Below are 12459 nucleotides of genomic sequence, written 5' to 3'. Positions count from 1 at the left end.
AGGGACCTGGCAGCTGGCTTCCCCCAAGCACTCAAGACAGAAGCCACAGTCTTTTTATGACCTAATCTAAGTAGTGATGACACCTCTTCAATTCTGACATACTTGTTAGAAGTGAGTCAGTAAGTCCAGCCCACACTCAGGGGGAGAGGATTACATAAGGATGTGACTACGAGGAAGAGGGGATCATTGAAGGCCATCTTATTTGGGGGGGGTCATCTTAGAGGCTGCCTACCGTTTTGCAGGGCACAGAAGAGTTCTGTCACTTGTCCAAGCTCACAGAGCTAACTAATAAATTGCAGAGCTGGGATTTGAACCCAGGTGGTCTGCCTCCGACACTCATGTGTTTGACCTCTATACTCCTCCATGCTCTTTTGCAGTGTGCTTATATATGCAGAGAATATTCTTGGAAAAATAATAAATATAAACTAAGAATATACATAACAGTAGGAGAAAGGCTTAGCTTTGCATTGCAGATCCTTCTGCATTGTTGAGTTTGTCTGTGTGTCTGAATGTCTTTGTGTGTATTTCCCAAGCCCAAGCATTATTTTTCCAATTAATTTTGGGAGGTCAAAAAATCCCAAAGCATAATAAAATGGAAAGATAGCTTCTGCTAAAACATAAAATAAAAATTGAACAAAAAAACTTAACCCACGTGTTTATGAGAAAAGAATTAGCCAGTAAAACCACAGGACCACTAAAAATGAGCCTGAGTACAAGAATTGTGCAAAAATACATCCTCCTGGGAGCTTTCCAAATCTCCTTGAGAGGATTTACCCTCAGTGGTTGTTAAAACTTTTTTTTTCTCTCCCAGACGGGCTGCTTCCTAATTGACTGTTTTTATTTAACTAATGACTGTTAATTAACCAGCACTATTAGAACTTTAAAGACCATTTATGCACTGATGGGTGGTTTTAAGAGCCACTTATTTGGCACAGACCTGAGTGTGAGCATCTGATCCTTTCAAGGGTAGCATAAAAGAACAATTTCCATAATGACAGGGCTTCTGAATAGTGGATTTTGTGTAGAAAGCACCTGTGTGCCACGAAGATCTTTATTTTTCTCATGGCTTTCTTGCCATCCGCAGCCACATTTCTCTGCGACACTGAATCATTTCCATAGCAAACTGCTGTGACCTTGAACAGTCTTCGAAGGGGCAGGCTGAATACACGTCAAAAGTATTTTTTTTTTAAATCCCATTTTTTCAGCCAAATGTGTTAACCACTTCTAGGCAACCAGGCAGGGGGGAAATAGAATGGCTGTGCTTACGTTCCATATTCACTGCCAATGAAAGGAAGAAGGAAGGGAAGGAGGAAAAAGCAAAAAAGACAGAGAATTGGAGAGAAATGAAAGAGGAAAGGAATGAAAAGCAAAGAGGTTTAAAAAAAAAACAGGAAGGGAAAGGATTCAGTGACAAAAGCTGTCAAGAATTCTTACTGCCCACATTACAAAAATGAAGCTAAGAATGTTTGATTCGTGGCTTAATTGCAACAACACTGGTTGTAATGGTAACAGTGCGTTGACTGGTCTAGATTCCATGCGTGAAAACTAGTGATTTTTAAGAAATTACAGAAGGATCTGCCTAATATTTTGGCAAGACAGTCTAACAGGTGGGGGTAGGGGGAGCAGCACTTTGCAGCTAAGTCACATTTTCCTAAAGGACACTGGTGATCCACGTGGGGGATGTCACCATGTGAACTCTGCCTTGTTCATCATTAATTGGAGGAAATTGCAGATAGCAAAAAGAAGACAGAATCATAAACTTTGCAAATGGGTTTACAGAAGGAGTTAAATTAAATGCGTAGATTTGCTATTCCTCTGCATTTTCTTGTGGATGTCCTCGTGTTTTTTTCCAGACCACTATTGTTTCAGAATATTCACTTTTCATTCCAAGGAAGTCCACTCTGCATAGGCAAAGTTTAGAAACACGAGGTCTTTCCTCCAGCCACCGTGCATGTAACAGATCCATGTTAGGGACTTTGAACATATGCATTGGGCTTTAAACACAGACGGAATAAAACTCCGGATGTTGTTCAAGTTATGGTGGATTCTTGTTGGATCCTATACTTTTGGTTTACGATGTGGTCAAGTAGGGGGAAAGAAGCTGTTCTTCTTGTTCACATCAGGATGTGTTTATTTTATCCTATTATAAGAACAGGCAATAAAGACATTAATAAATATCAAGCTATGGACAAAAATTTACAACTCTCTGAGTCTTGAAAAATTCCAAATTGTAAAAGGATTCCCTTTTGCTGCAAGGTGCATTTAGAAAATGATAATATATATATATTTGTATAAAACTTCCTCATGAAGTCTTTTTCAAACTCTTAATAAAAACCTGAGCCAGCCAGCCCTGATGGTCTAGTGGTTAAAGTTCGATGCTATCACCCCTCTGGCGGGCTGGGATCGGTTTCCAGTCTCGGAACTGCACCACTCATCTGTCAGTAGCCGTGCTGTGGCAGCAGCTCACAGAGAAGAACTAGAAGGACTTACAGCTAGGATATACAACCACGCACTGGGGCTTTGGGGAGAAGAAAAAAAAACAAAAAACCAAAAAACAAAAACCGTGAGCTTTCTTGCATGTATATAACTGTTTAAGTTAACTTCTACGCTTATAATCACCCTATACAATTTCTGATCGAGAAATTTTGCTAGTGGTCTCTTCAAGTTCTTTTTTTGATGTTATGAAATGTTTTTAAACATTTTCATGACATTTTCCTTTTTTATTGAGCTATAACTTACATACATCAAAATGAACAATTTTTAAATTTTTTACCTATGTATGACTTTTTATATATGTGTGGACCTTTGTCACCAGCACCTGGATTAAGGTATAGAACTTTCTAGCCCCCCACCCAGGGCTCCCTCATGTCCTTTTCCAGTTAATACCTCAGCCCCATCATTCTGACTTCTCTCACCATATTTATTTTGCTCATTCTTGAACTTCACATTGATGAAATTATACAGAACTTACTCTTTTGTGTCTGGCTTCTTTCATATAATAGTATGTCTGTGAGATTCATCCCTATTGTTGAGGGCATCATTTGTTCATTCTTTTTAAAAAATTGTTGAGTAGTATTCTATTATATGAATATACTCCTATTTATCTATCCATTATCCTGTTGATGGACATTTGGCTTGTCTCCAGTTTCCCCAAATTCTTCATAGACGCAACTGGCAAGAAACTTTGTGTGCACAAACAGGTGATAAGAATTAAACCCAGACAATTTTTGCAAATCAAAAATTGCAACAGGTGAAATTATGCTTGACAGCTGAAAGGAAATTAAACACCAGTTTTTACAAGCCATTCACAAATTACACCAAGTGAAATTATATTTGACAAAGAATCTGATACACGTGAAGATGGGGCCTTGGGGTCTTTGCCTGGAAATGTCTCCACCAGGAACCCCCTTCTGGCACCTTGTGTGTTTGTCTTTTTCTTATAAGGACACCAGTCACTGAATTTAGGGCCACCATAATCCAGTATGACTTCATCTTAATTTATTTAATTACATCTGCAAAGACCCTATTTCCAAACAAGGTCACATTCTGAGGTTCCAGGTGGGCATGAATTGTGGGCGGAACACAATTCAACCCAGTACAGCATCTTTGCCAACTGCAGAGTGCTATATAATGTAGGAGGCTGAAACCGGACACAGGAGAGAACGCTGATTCTCTGTACACAGCTCTGGCCACAGCATGAGGAACAATCAGATTGGAAAGTTGGAGCAGGAGGACAGAGGACTTAGAGACCAAGATTTCCTGGGGGGTTGGGGTTGGGGGGGAGAGAACACACAGTTTATCTTAAATCAAGGGTTGGCAAACTTTCTGTAAAGGGCCAGATAGCAAACGTTCTTGGCTTTGCGGGTCATATGATCTTTGTCACATGCTGTTATAACACAAAAGAAGCCGGAGACAATACTGTACACACATGAATGGGCATGGCTATGTGCCAATAAAACTTTATTGATAAAAACAGGCAGCAGGCCAGATTTTGCCTTCAGGCTGTAGTTTGCCAATCCTGGTCCTACGCGTTTGAGCACACGGGGAGAAAAACCCTATTGGTAAGCCTATGGCAAATGTCATGGAAAAAAATATTAAAGCACATAAGAAATGGTCAGAGAGGGAGGCCATAACAGGAAGTCAAAAGACAATGTCCAGGGACTGGTCCCCTGGCGTAGTGGTTAAGTTTGGGTGCTCTGGTTCAGCGGCCTGGGTTTGCGGGTTCAGATCCCAGGCACAGACCCACACCACTCATCAGCCATGCTGTGGCAGTGACCCACATATAAAATAGAGGAAGATGGGCATAGATGTTAGCTCAGGGCCAATCTTCCTTAGCCAAAAAAAAAAAAAAAGACAATGTCTAAAATTGAAGTTAATACCAGAGGAAATAGTTAAAGTGCTGATAATGGTTGGCGACTGGGAGAAGGATATTTGTGGGAGGAGGATACCTGAGGAGACAGAGGTGGAACAGGAGATTGTTACTGTTAAAAACATTTCTGATCTTTTTGATACTCTCACGACAACAATGAAACAATGTATATATATCACCTTAATGAAAAATTAAAAACTTAATAGCAGTCTAGTGTCAGGGAACTCCATCTCTGCTGCCTGTATTGTGGAGACCCCAGATGCTGCAGTCTACGCTCTCCTGGCCTGTGTGAGAGCAGTGAGAGCTCCCACCAGGGGGAGCTGTGGGAAAAGTTACAGATTTTCTCTGGAAAAATAAAAATAAAAATCACCTTGGCTAGTCTACAGTAGGAATCACCAAACTACCGCCATGTAAGCCAAATCTAGTCCTCTGCCTGTATTTTTTTTTTGGCTTATTTTGTTATATTATTATTATTATTTATTGAGATGCAATTAATATATAACATTAGTTTTAGGTGTACAACAGAATGATTTGATATTTGTATATATCGGAAAGTGATTACCATAGTAAGTCTAGTTAACATCTGTAATTACACATATATTGCAATATGTAACAAATGTTAACACACATAGTTACAATTTTTTTTCTTGTGATGAGAACGTTTAAGATCTACTCTCTCAGCAACTTTCAAATATATAACACAAGATTGATGGGGCCAGCCAGGTTGCCCAAGCGGTTAAGTTTGCCCGCTCCACTGCAGCAGCCCAGGGTTCGCCGGTTTGGATCCCGGGTGCGCACTGACGCACTGCTTGGCAAGCCATGCTGTGGTGGCGTCCCACGTAAAGTGGAGGAAGATGGGCACGGATGTTAGCCCAGGGCCAGTCTTCCTCAGCAGAAAAAGAGGAGGACTGGCAGATGTAAAAAACAAACAAACAAAAAGATTGTTAAGTATAGTCACCATGCTGTATATTACATCCCCAGGACTTATTTATTTTATAACTAGAAGTTGGTACCTTTTGACTCCCTTCACCCATTTCACCTCCCCCCCACCCCCAGTGAGCCACTGCTGCAGACCCTTTCTGGCCCCAAACTCCAAGCAGAGGTCCTAAACTTTCTTTTTTTTTTTTAATTATTTTTTTTAGGCAGATTGGCCCTGTGCTAACATCTGTTGCCAATCTTCCTCTTTTTTCTCCCCAAAGCCCCAGTACATAGCTGTGTATCACAGTCGTAGAGTTGTAGCTCTTCTACACGGGCCGCCGCCTCAGCATGGCTTGATGAGCGGTGAGTAGGTCCATGCCCAGGATCCAAACTGGCAAACCCCGGGCCGCCAAAGCAGAACCACAAACTTAACTGCTACACCACCAGGCCAGCCCCCAAAACATTCTTGTTTGATTGATCTGGAAAGTCATGGTGATTGTAAAATACTGGCGATCAGGCCTCAAGGATGTGCCAAGAAAAGAATTCAGCAATAGCTTGGAAACCGTCATGGAGAAGCCACTTTTGAGCACTCTGCAACTCAGGTTTCTGAGGATACAGATTACCACCAAGAACCATGGATCCGGAGAAAGGTGAATTTGTTTTAAGAAATAAGGTAGGGGTCTGGCCCCATGGCCTAGTGGTTAAGTTCAACACACTCCTCTTCAGAGGCCCGGGTTCAGCTCCTGGGTGCAGACCTACACCACCTGTCGGGGGCCCTGCTGTGGCGGCAACCCATATACAAAATAGAGGAAGATTGGCATAGATGTTAGCTCAGGGACCATCTTCCTTAGCACACACACAAAAAAGCATAACAAAAGAAGGGTGTTGAAATTCCTCACATGACCAATCCATTGAATACATTGAATAAGATTTATCAACTTTTCTATCGTCAAATTACTATTCTATCTTTTAATGTTCCTGACTATCATGAATTGCTTTTAATCACAAAAGAGTGTCATAAGAGCATAAGATACATTTAGCTACATTTAGTAGAACACTATCACTATAGATTTGGTCTACCAGTACTATCTAGAACTTTCTGTGATGGTGGAAATGTTCTGCATCTGGATTGTTCAAGATGGTGACCACTAGCCACATGTGGCTACTGAGCCTTTAAAATACTGTTTGTGCAATTGAGAAACTGAAATTTAAATTAAATTTATTTTAATTTTTAATCGTGGTAAAATATATATAACATTAAATTTACCATCTTAACCATTTTAAAGTGTACAGTTCTAACTTTAATTTTAATTAATTAAAATTTAAATCCCAGTACTGACATGGGCTAGTCCTGCCATATCGGACAGGGTAGATTTCCAAGTTTTCCCCAGACCTGATATATCATGTCCTCCATACCTAATTCATCAATATTTTAAAATCAGTTGTACTTCGAGACTTAGAAACAATGATCTTTTTGCCTTTATATTGCACTGGTGGATATAATAATTTAATTAAATCATGTTGTTAGGGTAAAAAGTTTGGGAATAAACAGCTTATCTCCAGCAAGCATGCAGCTCATTCCATGTGGGATGGATGCATGTGTGTTTCAGAGTAACCTTACAAGGGTTCCTTATCAACCAAGGGCCATCTGCAGGCTTTACCGGGGACAGAACCCAAGTTAGTGGGTGAGTTGGTTAACTGGGTAAATTGGAGGTTGGCTGAGACCGCCCACTGTTCTTATCCCTTTAGGCAAGATGCCCCATGAGGTGGCTGTGAGTGCCCCAGCGGCAGATCTTAGAGCCAGCCCCAAGTGCTTGGGTCTGACTCCCTTTTGCCCAGCGAGGTGACGGAGGACGTACAGGTGACCCACACTGCCAGGTGAGGCCCCCTTCCCCAATTTCCAATGTGGGCACCCTCGTTCTTTTACAGAGTTGCCCTCAGCTTAAATTCATTTGCCCTTGGCTCTGGGGGCGGGGGAGTTTCCGGGGTCAGCTGGGTTGGGGTAGATGGATTTTGCCAATTCAGGGCTTCTCTTTCTGTAGCTGCTGCCTGTGTGCAATCCCGTTTCTATTGTTGGTCCTTTCTCATTAAAATGTGTGTGATGGCCTGGAATAAATTCCCTCACTCTGCTTGGAGGAGGGGATCCTCAACCACCCAGAGAGTGTGGTCAATGTTAGCAGCCAAGGCTCAGGGAGAGTGACCTCATGGGAGGGGGAGTGAGGAAGGATGAGTCCCTGCTGTTATCTTACCTGAGGCAGGTAAGGCAAAGGTAAGACAAGGTCAATGAAGGGATTATAGTGGGAGACAACTGCTTTTGTTGCATGTAGGACTCACTGGGAAGCAGACGAGAGGAAATGAGATTGCAAAAGGTTTATTTGGGCAGTGCTCTTAGGATGGACATGGGTGGAAGGCAAGGAAGCAGGCCTGGGGGGAGAGAGAGAGAGAGAGAGTCCAGCTGCCCCCAGGGAGGCTCTGTAGCTAGGATGGCCTCTCCAAGTTGTCCTGAGTTGGGGCGATGGGATAGGGACTTTATACTCCCATGCTGATGGGGCTTCCCAGGGAAGGCTCTGCGACCCTAGATGAAGTGGTGCTATTCAGCAGAGGCAGATGGGAAGGGGCTGACAGCAGAGGTCTGCTTTGGCAGCGTTCCCAGAAGCTGGAGAGCATGTCCTTCATCCCTGAAGGAGATGTGGATGGGCATTGTGGTGTCCAAGTCATCCTCCACGAGCCTCAATAGAGAGACCTATGGACAGGTGTCTCCTGAGTGGATTTACTTTCCTGTAGTGAGATACTGTGAGTGCATGTGTGAGTGTGTGTCTGCATGAGGGTTCATGTGAGTGTGAGCATGTGTGTGCATGTATGTGAGATTATGTGTCTGCATGAGGGTGTGTCTGCATTGAGTGTGGTGTGTGCAACTGTGACTATGTGTGAGTGCATATGTGTGTAAAACTCTATGTAACTGTGTCTATGTGAGGGTGTGTGTGTGAGTGCATATGTGTGTGAGTATATATGTATGCAATTGTGTGTCTGCCTGAGGGTGCATGAAAATGTGTGTGATTGTCAGTGCATATATGTGTGTGTGACAGTGTATGTGTGTATGTAATTGTGTGTCTGTATGAGGGTATATGAGAGTGTGGTGTGCACAAGAGTAACTGTGCCAGTGTGAGTGCATATGTGTGTGACTGTATGTGTAACTGTGTGTCTATGTGAGGGTGTGTGTGTAAGTGTGAATGCTTATGTGTGTGATCATGCTCATGAGTGTGTATATAAGTGTGTATCTGTATGAGAGTTTGTATGTGTGTGAATGCATGTGACAGTGTATGTGTATATGTAATTGTGTGTCTGTATGAAGGTGTGTGTGAATATGAGTGTGTGATTGTCAGTGTATATGTGTGTGAGAGTATGTGTATGTAGTTGTGTGTCTGTATGAGGGTGTGTGGGAGTGTGCGTATATATGCAATTTTGTGTCTGTACGAAGGCATGTTTGAGTGTGTGAGTGGGTGTGATTGTGGGAGGATATGTGTGAACATAAGTGTGAATGCACATGAGTGTGTGAATGTGGGTGTGTGTGAGTGTGCATGAAACTCACATGTATTTGTCCAGGGCAAGCAAGTGGTTTGACAATCACTAGGGAGCCAGGCTCCTTCCCTCTTGTTGCTCTGCCTCCTTCACCATCCATCTTCCCTCCTATCCTGTCTGCTTCTCTCCTATCCACTGCATTCCACTAGAGAAAGGGGGGACCATCTCCTTTCTTTTAAGGGTGTGACCCCAAAGTGGCCCCCATCACTTACGTCCACATCTCATGGGTCAGGATTTAGCCAGATGGCCACATGTAACAACAAGAGGGCTTGGGAAACATCGTCTTTAGGTGAGAGGTCTGGAGAAGAAGAGGCAGAATGGATATTGGTGGACACTGGCTCTCCCAGCCACAGCTGCCTCAGTCCTCTGCAGAGTGGACACTGGTCAGGCACGGATATGAACCACCCAGAAGGCTCCAGAGACAATGGAAAACTCTTTGCCCTTTTCTCTTGGCTGAGTAAAATATTCAGTTAATAAATATTTATTTATTGAGCACCTATCTGTGCCCTTCCGGGAATGCAGTAACGAGCAAAACAGACATAGAGAAGCAGGAGGCAGACTGAAGACACGGAAAGCAGAGCAGTGTGACAGAAAGTGGTGAGACCAGGGCTAACATCTCCCCACCCTTTACACCTCAGGAGCTCTCCCGACCTCCCAGCCTAGGTCTGATCCCTCATCAAACCCCCTCAACACACCTTGGGTCTCTCTGCACAACTGTAATTTTGCATTTGTTTGCACGATCCTAGATTTCCCCGAACAGACTTTGCTGGTTTTGCTCATCTTTATGTCCCTAGCATCTAGCACAATACCAGACATACGAGTTGTGACTCCGTATAAATTTCATAAACACATGCAGAAGTGCAATGCATGCATGAAGGAATGAATGAGTGAAAAAAAGGATAGCAATCTTCCTGTCCTGGAAGTAGTTTCCCCCAGGGGTGGGGGTGGTGTAGGGAGGCAGGGACAGCCAGTGATGTCACAAGAGGTGGCCGGGACAGAAAGTTCTGGAAGGTTGAGTGGGGTAGAAAGGCTGTCGGGGAGCGAGACTGCCACTTTCCTACCTCTCATCACCACCACCATCCTGGCTGGACCTAGACTAGGTCCGAGGGCTGGGAAGGGGAAGCACATGTTCAGGTTTCCAGCAGGGGCGACTTGATTATCATCTTTGCAGAAGAAGAAAACACTGCGAGCGCCCAGATGTTTCAGCAACCAATGCCTCGCTGTGATGGCCAGAAGCACACCTGGTGAAGAGGAACAGGTGTCAGTGGTAGGGGAGAGGGGCACTTAGGGGTCCTTTGGGATTCAGTGTCTGACTGTCATTCAGCAGTGTGTTCATTAGGACTTGGTCTCACCACAGACACACATTTCAGCCTTGAACTAGACCCTCAGTGTCATTTTCTATTGCATTTGCTCGTTGGTTGCTGCTGGCATAAGGGAAAGCTATTGATTTCTGAATATTGATCTGTTGCCTATTCACCTTAGAGAACTGTTGAATTTCTAATAGCTTTGCAGTTCATTGGATAGTCTAGGTAGTCGATCATATTATCTGCAAAAGGACAATGTTGTCCATTTCCAATCTTTCTTCCTCTCTTTCTTTTTATCTTATTGCATTAGCTAAGAACATCCAGCTTCATGCTCAATGCTAGCAGTGACAGCTGAGGTCTCTGTCTTATTCCTGACTTCATGGAAATTCTTCCAGTGCTATTATTAAGTATAATATTTATTGCATAGTTCTGGTAGATATCCTTTATCATGTTAAAGAAGCGTCTTCCACTTCTTCTTTGCTAAGGAATTATCATAAAAAGTGGATATTTCATCAAATTCTACCTTGAAGAGATTATAGGTTTTCACCCTTGTCCCTTAATGCAGGAACTCATGTTGATAGATTTTTAATGTTGCATAATTTTTGCATTGTTACAATAAACCCTACATAGCCTTTTAAAATTGTGAACCATATCTTGCATATAAACTAACACACAAAACATATCTTTACAATTTAACGAATAGCAATAAAAGTCTATGTACCTACTTCATTTTATGAAACAGAGTATTACGAGTCACTTAGAAGTCCTCTGTGTGTCCTGCCTTTTTCTCACATTCCTCCCTCACCTGAAAGAGGTAACCGCTATCCTGAATTTCCTGCAGAACTTCCTCTTATAGTTTAACCACCTAAACAAGTACTAATTAATGTTGTCTGTGAATTTTATGTAAATAGAATCATACTGCAAACTGTTTCTTTATCAGCATCATGGCTGGGAGATGCATCTAAGTTTTTGCATATCTTCCTACATTTTCATAACTGCATAGTATTCCGTAATGGATATATCCATTCTCGTGTTGATGGACATTTGGGCTGTTTCCAGTGTGGGGTTCTTATAAACACTGCTGCTAGGGACGTTCTTGTCCATGACTCCTGGGGTAGATGTGCAAGAGTTTCTCTTGGGAGTATATCTGGGAGTGAAAATGCCAAGTCAGGGATACACACATGTTCACTTTTAACAATTAACACCACACCATTAACCAGGATGGTTTTAAAGCAAACTCCAGACAGGATGTTGTTTCACGTGTGAATCTCTCAGCAACAAGGATGTTTTTCTTCAGCTTTATCCCAAAGCCATTATCATACTTTAAACAGCAACCATCCTTTCTTTGTGCCATCTGAGATCTAGTCAGTGTTCAAGTCCCTGATTGCCTACGAACATCTTGTTTGTGTTGGGATCTAGCTGGATCCACACATTGAATGTGGTTGATGGGATCCACCCTTGACCAGGGTGCCTCTGGCTCATGGGAGGGAACCCAGGTTCCAGGCAGCCACTCCCGTCCAGATGAGCAGTTGGATTCGGGCCTATTCCAAAGGCTGAGCTTATGGGATTTGCTGATGGGCCAGATGTGGGAGAGAGAGAGGCAGAGGAAGAGAGAGAGAAGGAGAGGGAGCAGGAGACAGAGAAAGAGTAAGGGAGGGGGAGGGGGAGGGAGACAGAGAAAGCAGAGGGAGACAGAAGGAAGCAAGGAAGGAGGAAAAGAGAGAAAAGAGAGGGGAGAGGAGGGAGAGACAAAGGAAGGAAGGAAGGAAGGAAGGAAGGAAGGAAGGAAGGAAGGAAGGAAGGAAGGAAGGAAGGAAGGAAGGAAAATGGATGGGTAGGTGGCTGGGTGGGGAGATAGATAGATGAGTGGATGAAAGGATAGATGGATGGATGGATGGATGGATGGATGGATGGAAGAAAGGAGGGATAGATGGATGGATGGATGGATGATGGGTGGATGGGTGGGTGGATTGATGTATGGATGGATGGATGAATGATGGATGGATGGGTGGGTGGATGGATGAATGATGGATGGATGGATGGATGGGTGGATGGATGGATGGAAGAAAGGATGGGTGGATGGATGGATGGATGGATGGATGGAAGGATGGATGGATGATGGATGGACGGATGATGGATGGGTGGATGGATGGATGGATGGATGGATGGATGGATGGATGCATGGAATGATGGATGGATGGATGGATGGATGGATGGATGATGGGTGGATGGGTGGGTGGATGGATGAAGGATGGATGGATGGATGGAAGAAAGGATGGATGGATGGAT

The sequence above is a fragment of the Diceros bicornis genome, unplaced genomic scaffold (genome assembly GCF_020826845.1).
Source record: "Diceros bicornis minor isolate mBicDic1 unplaced genomic scaffold, mDicBic1.mat.cur scaffold_73_ctg1, whole genome shotgun sequence".
Classification (NCBI taxonomy): domain Eukaryota; kingdom Metazoa; phylum Chordata; class Mammalia; order Perissodactyla; family Rhinocerotidae; genus Diceros; species Diceros bicornis.
Note: the sequence above shows the minus strand (reverse complement) of the source record.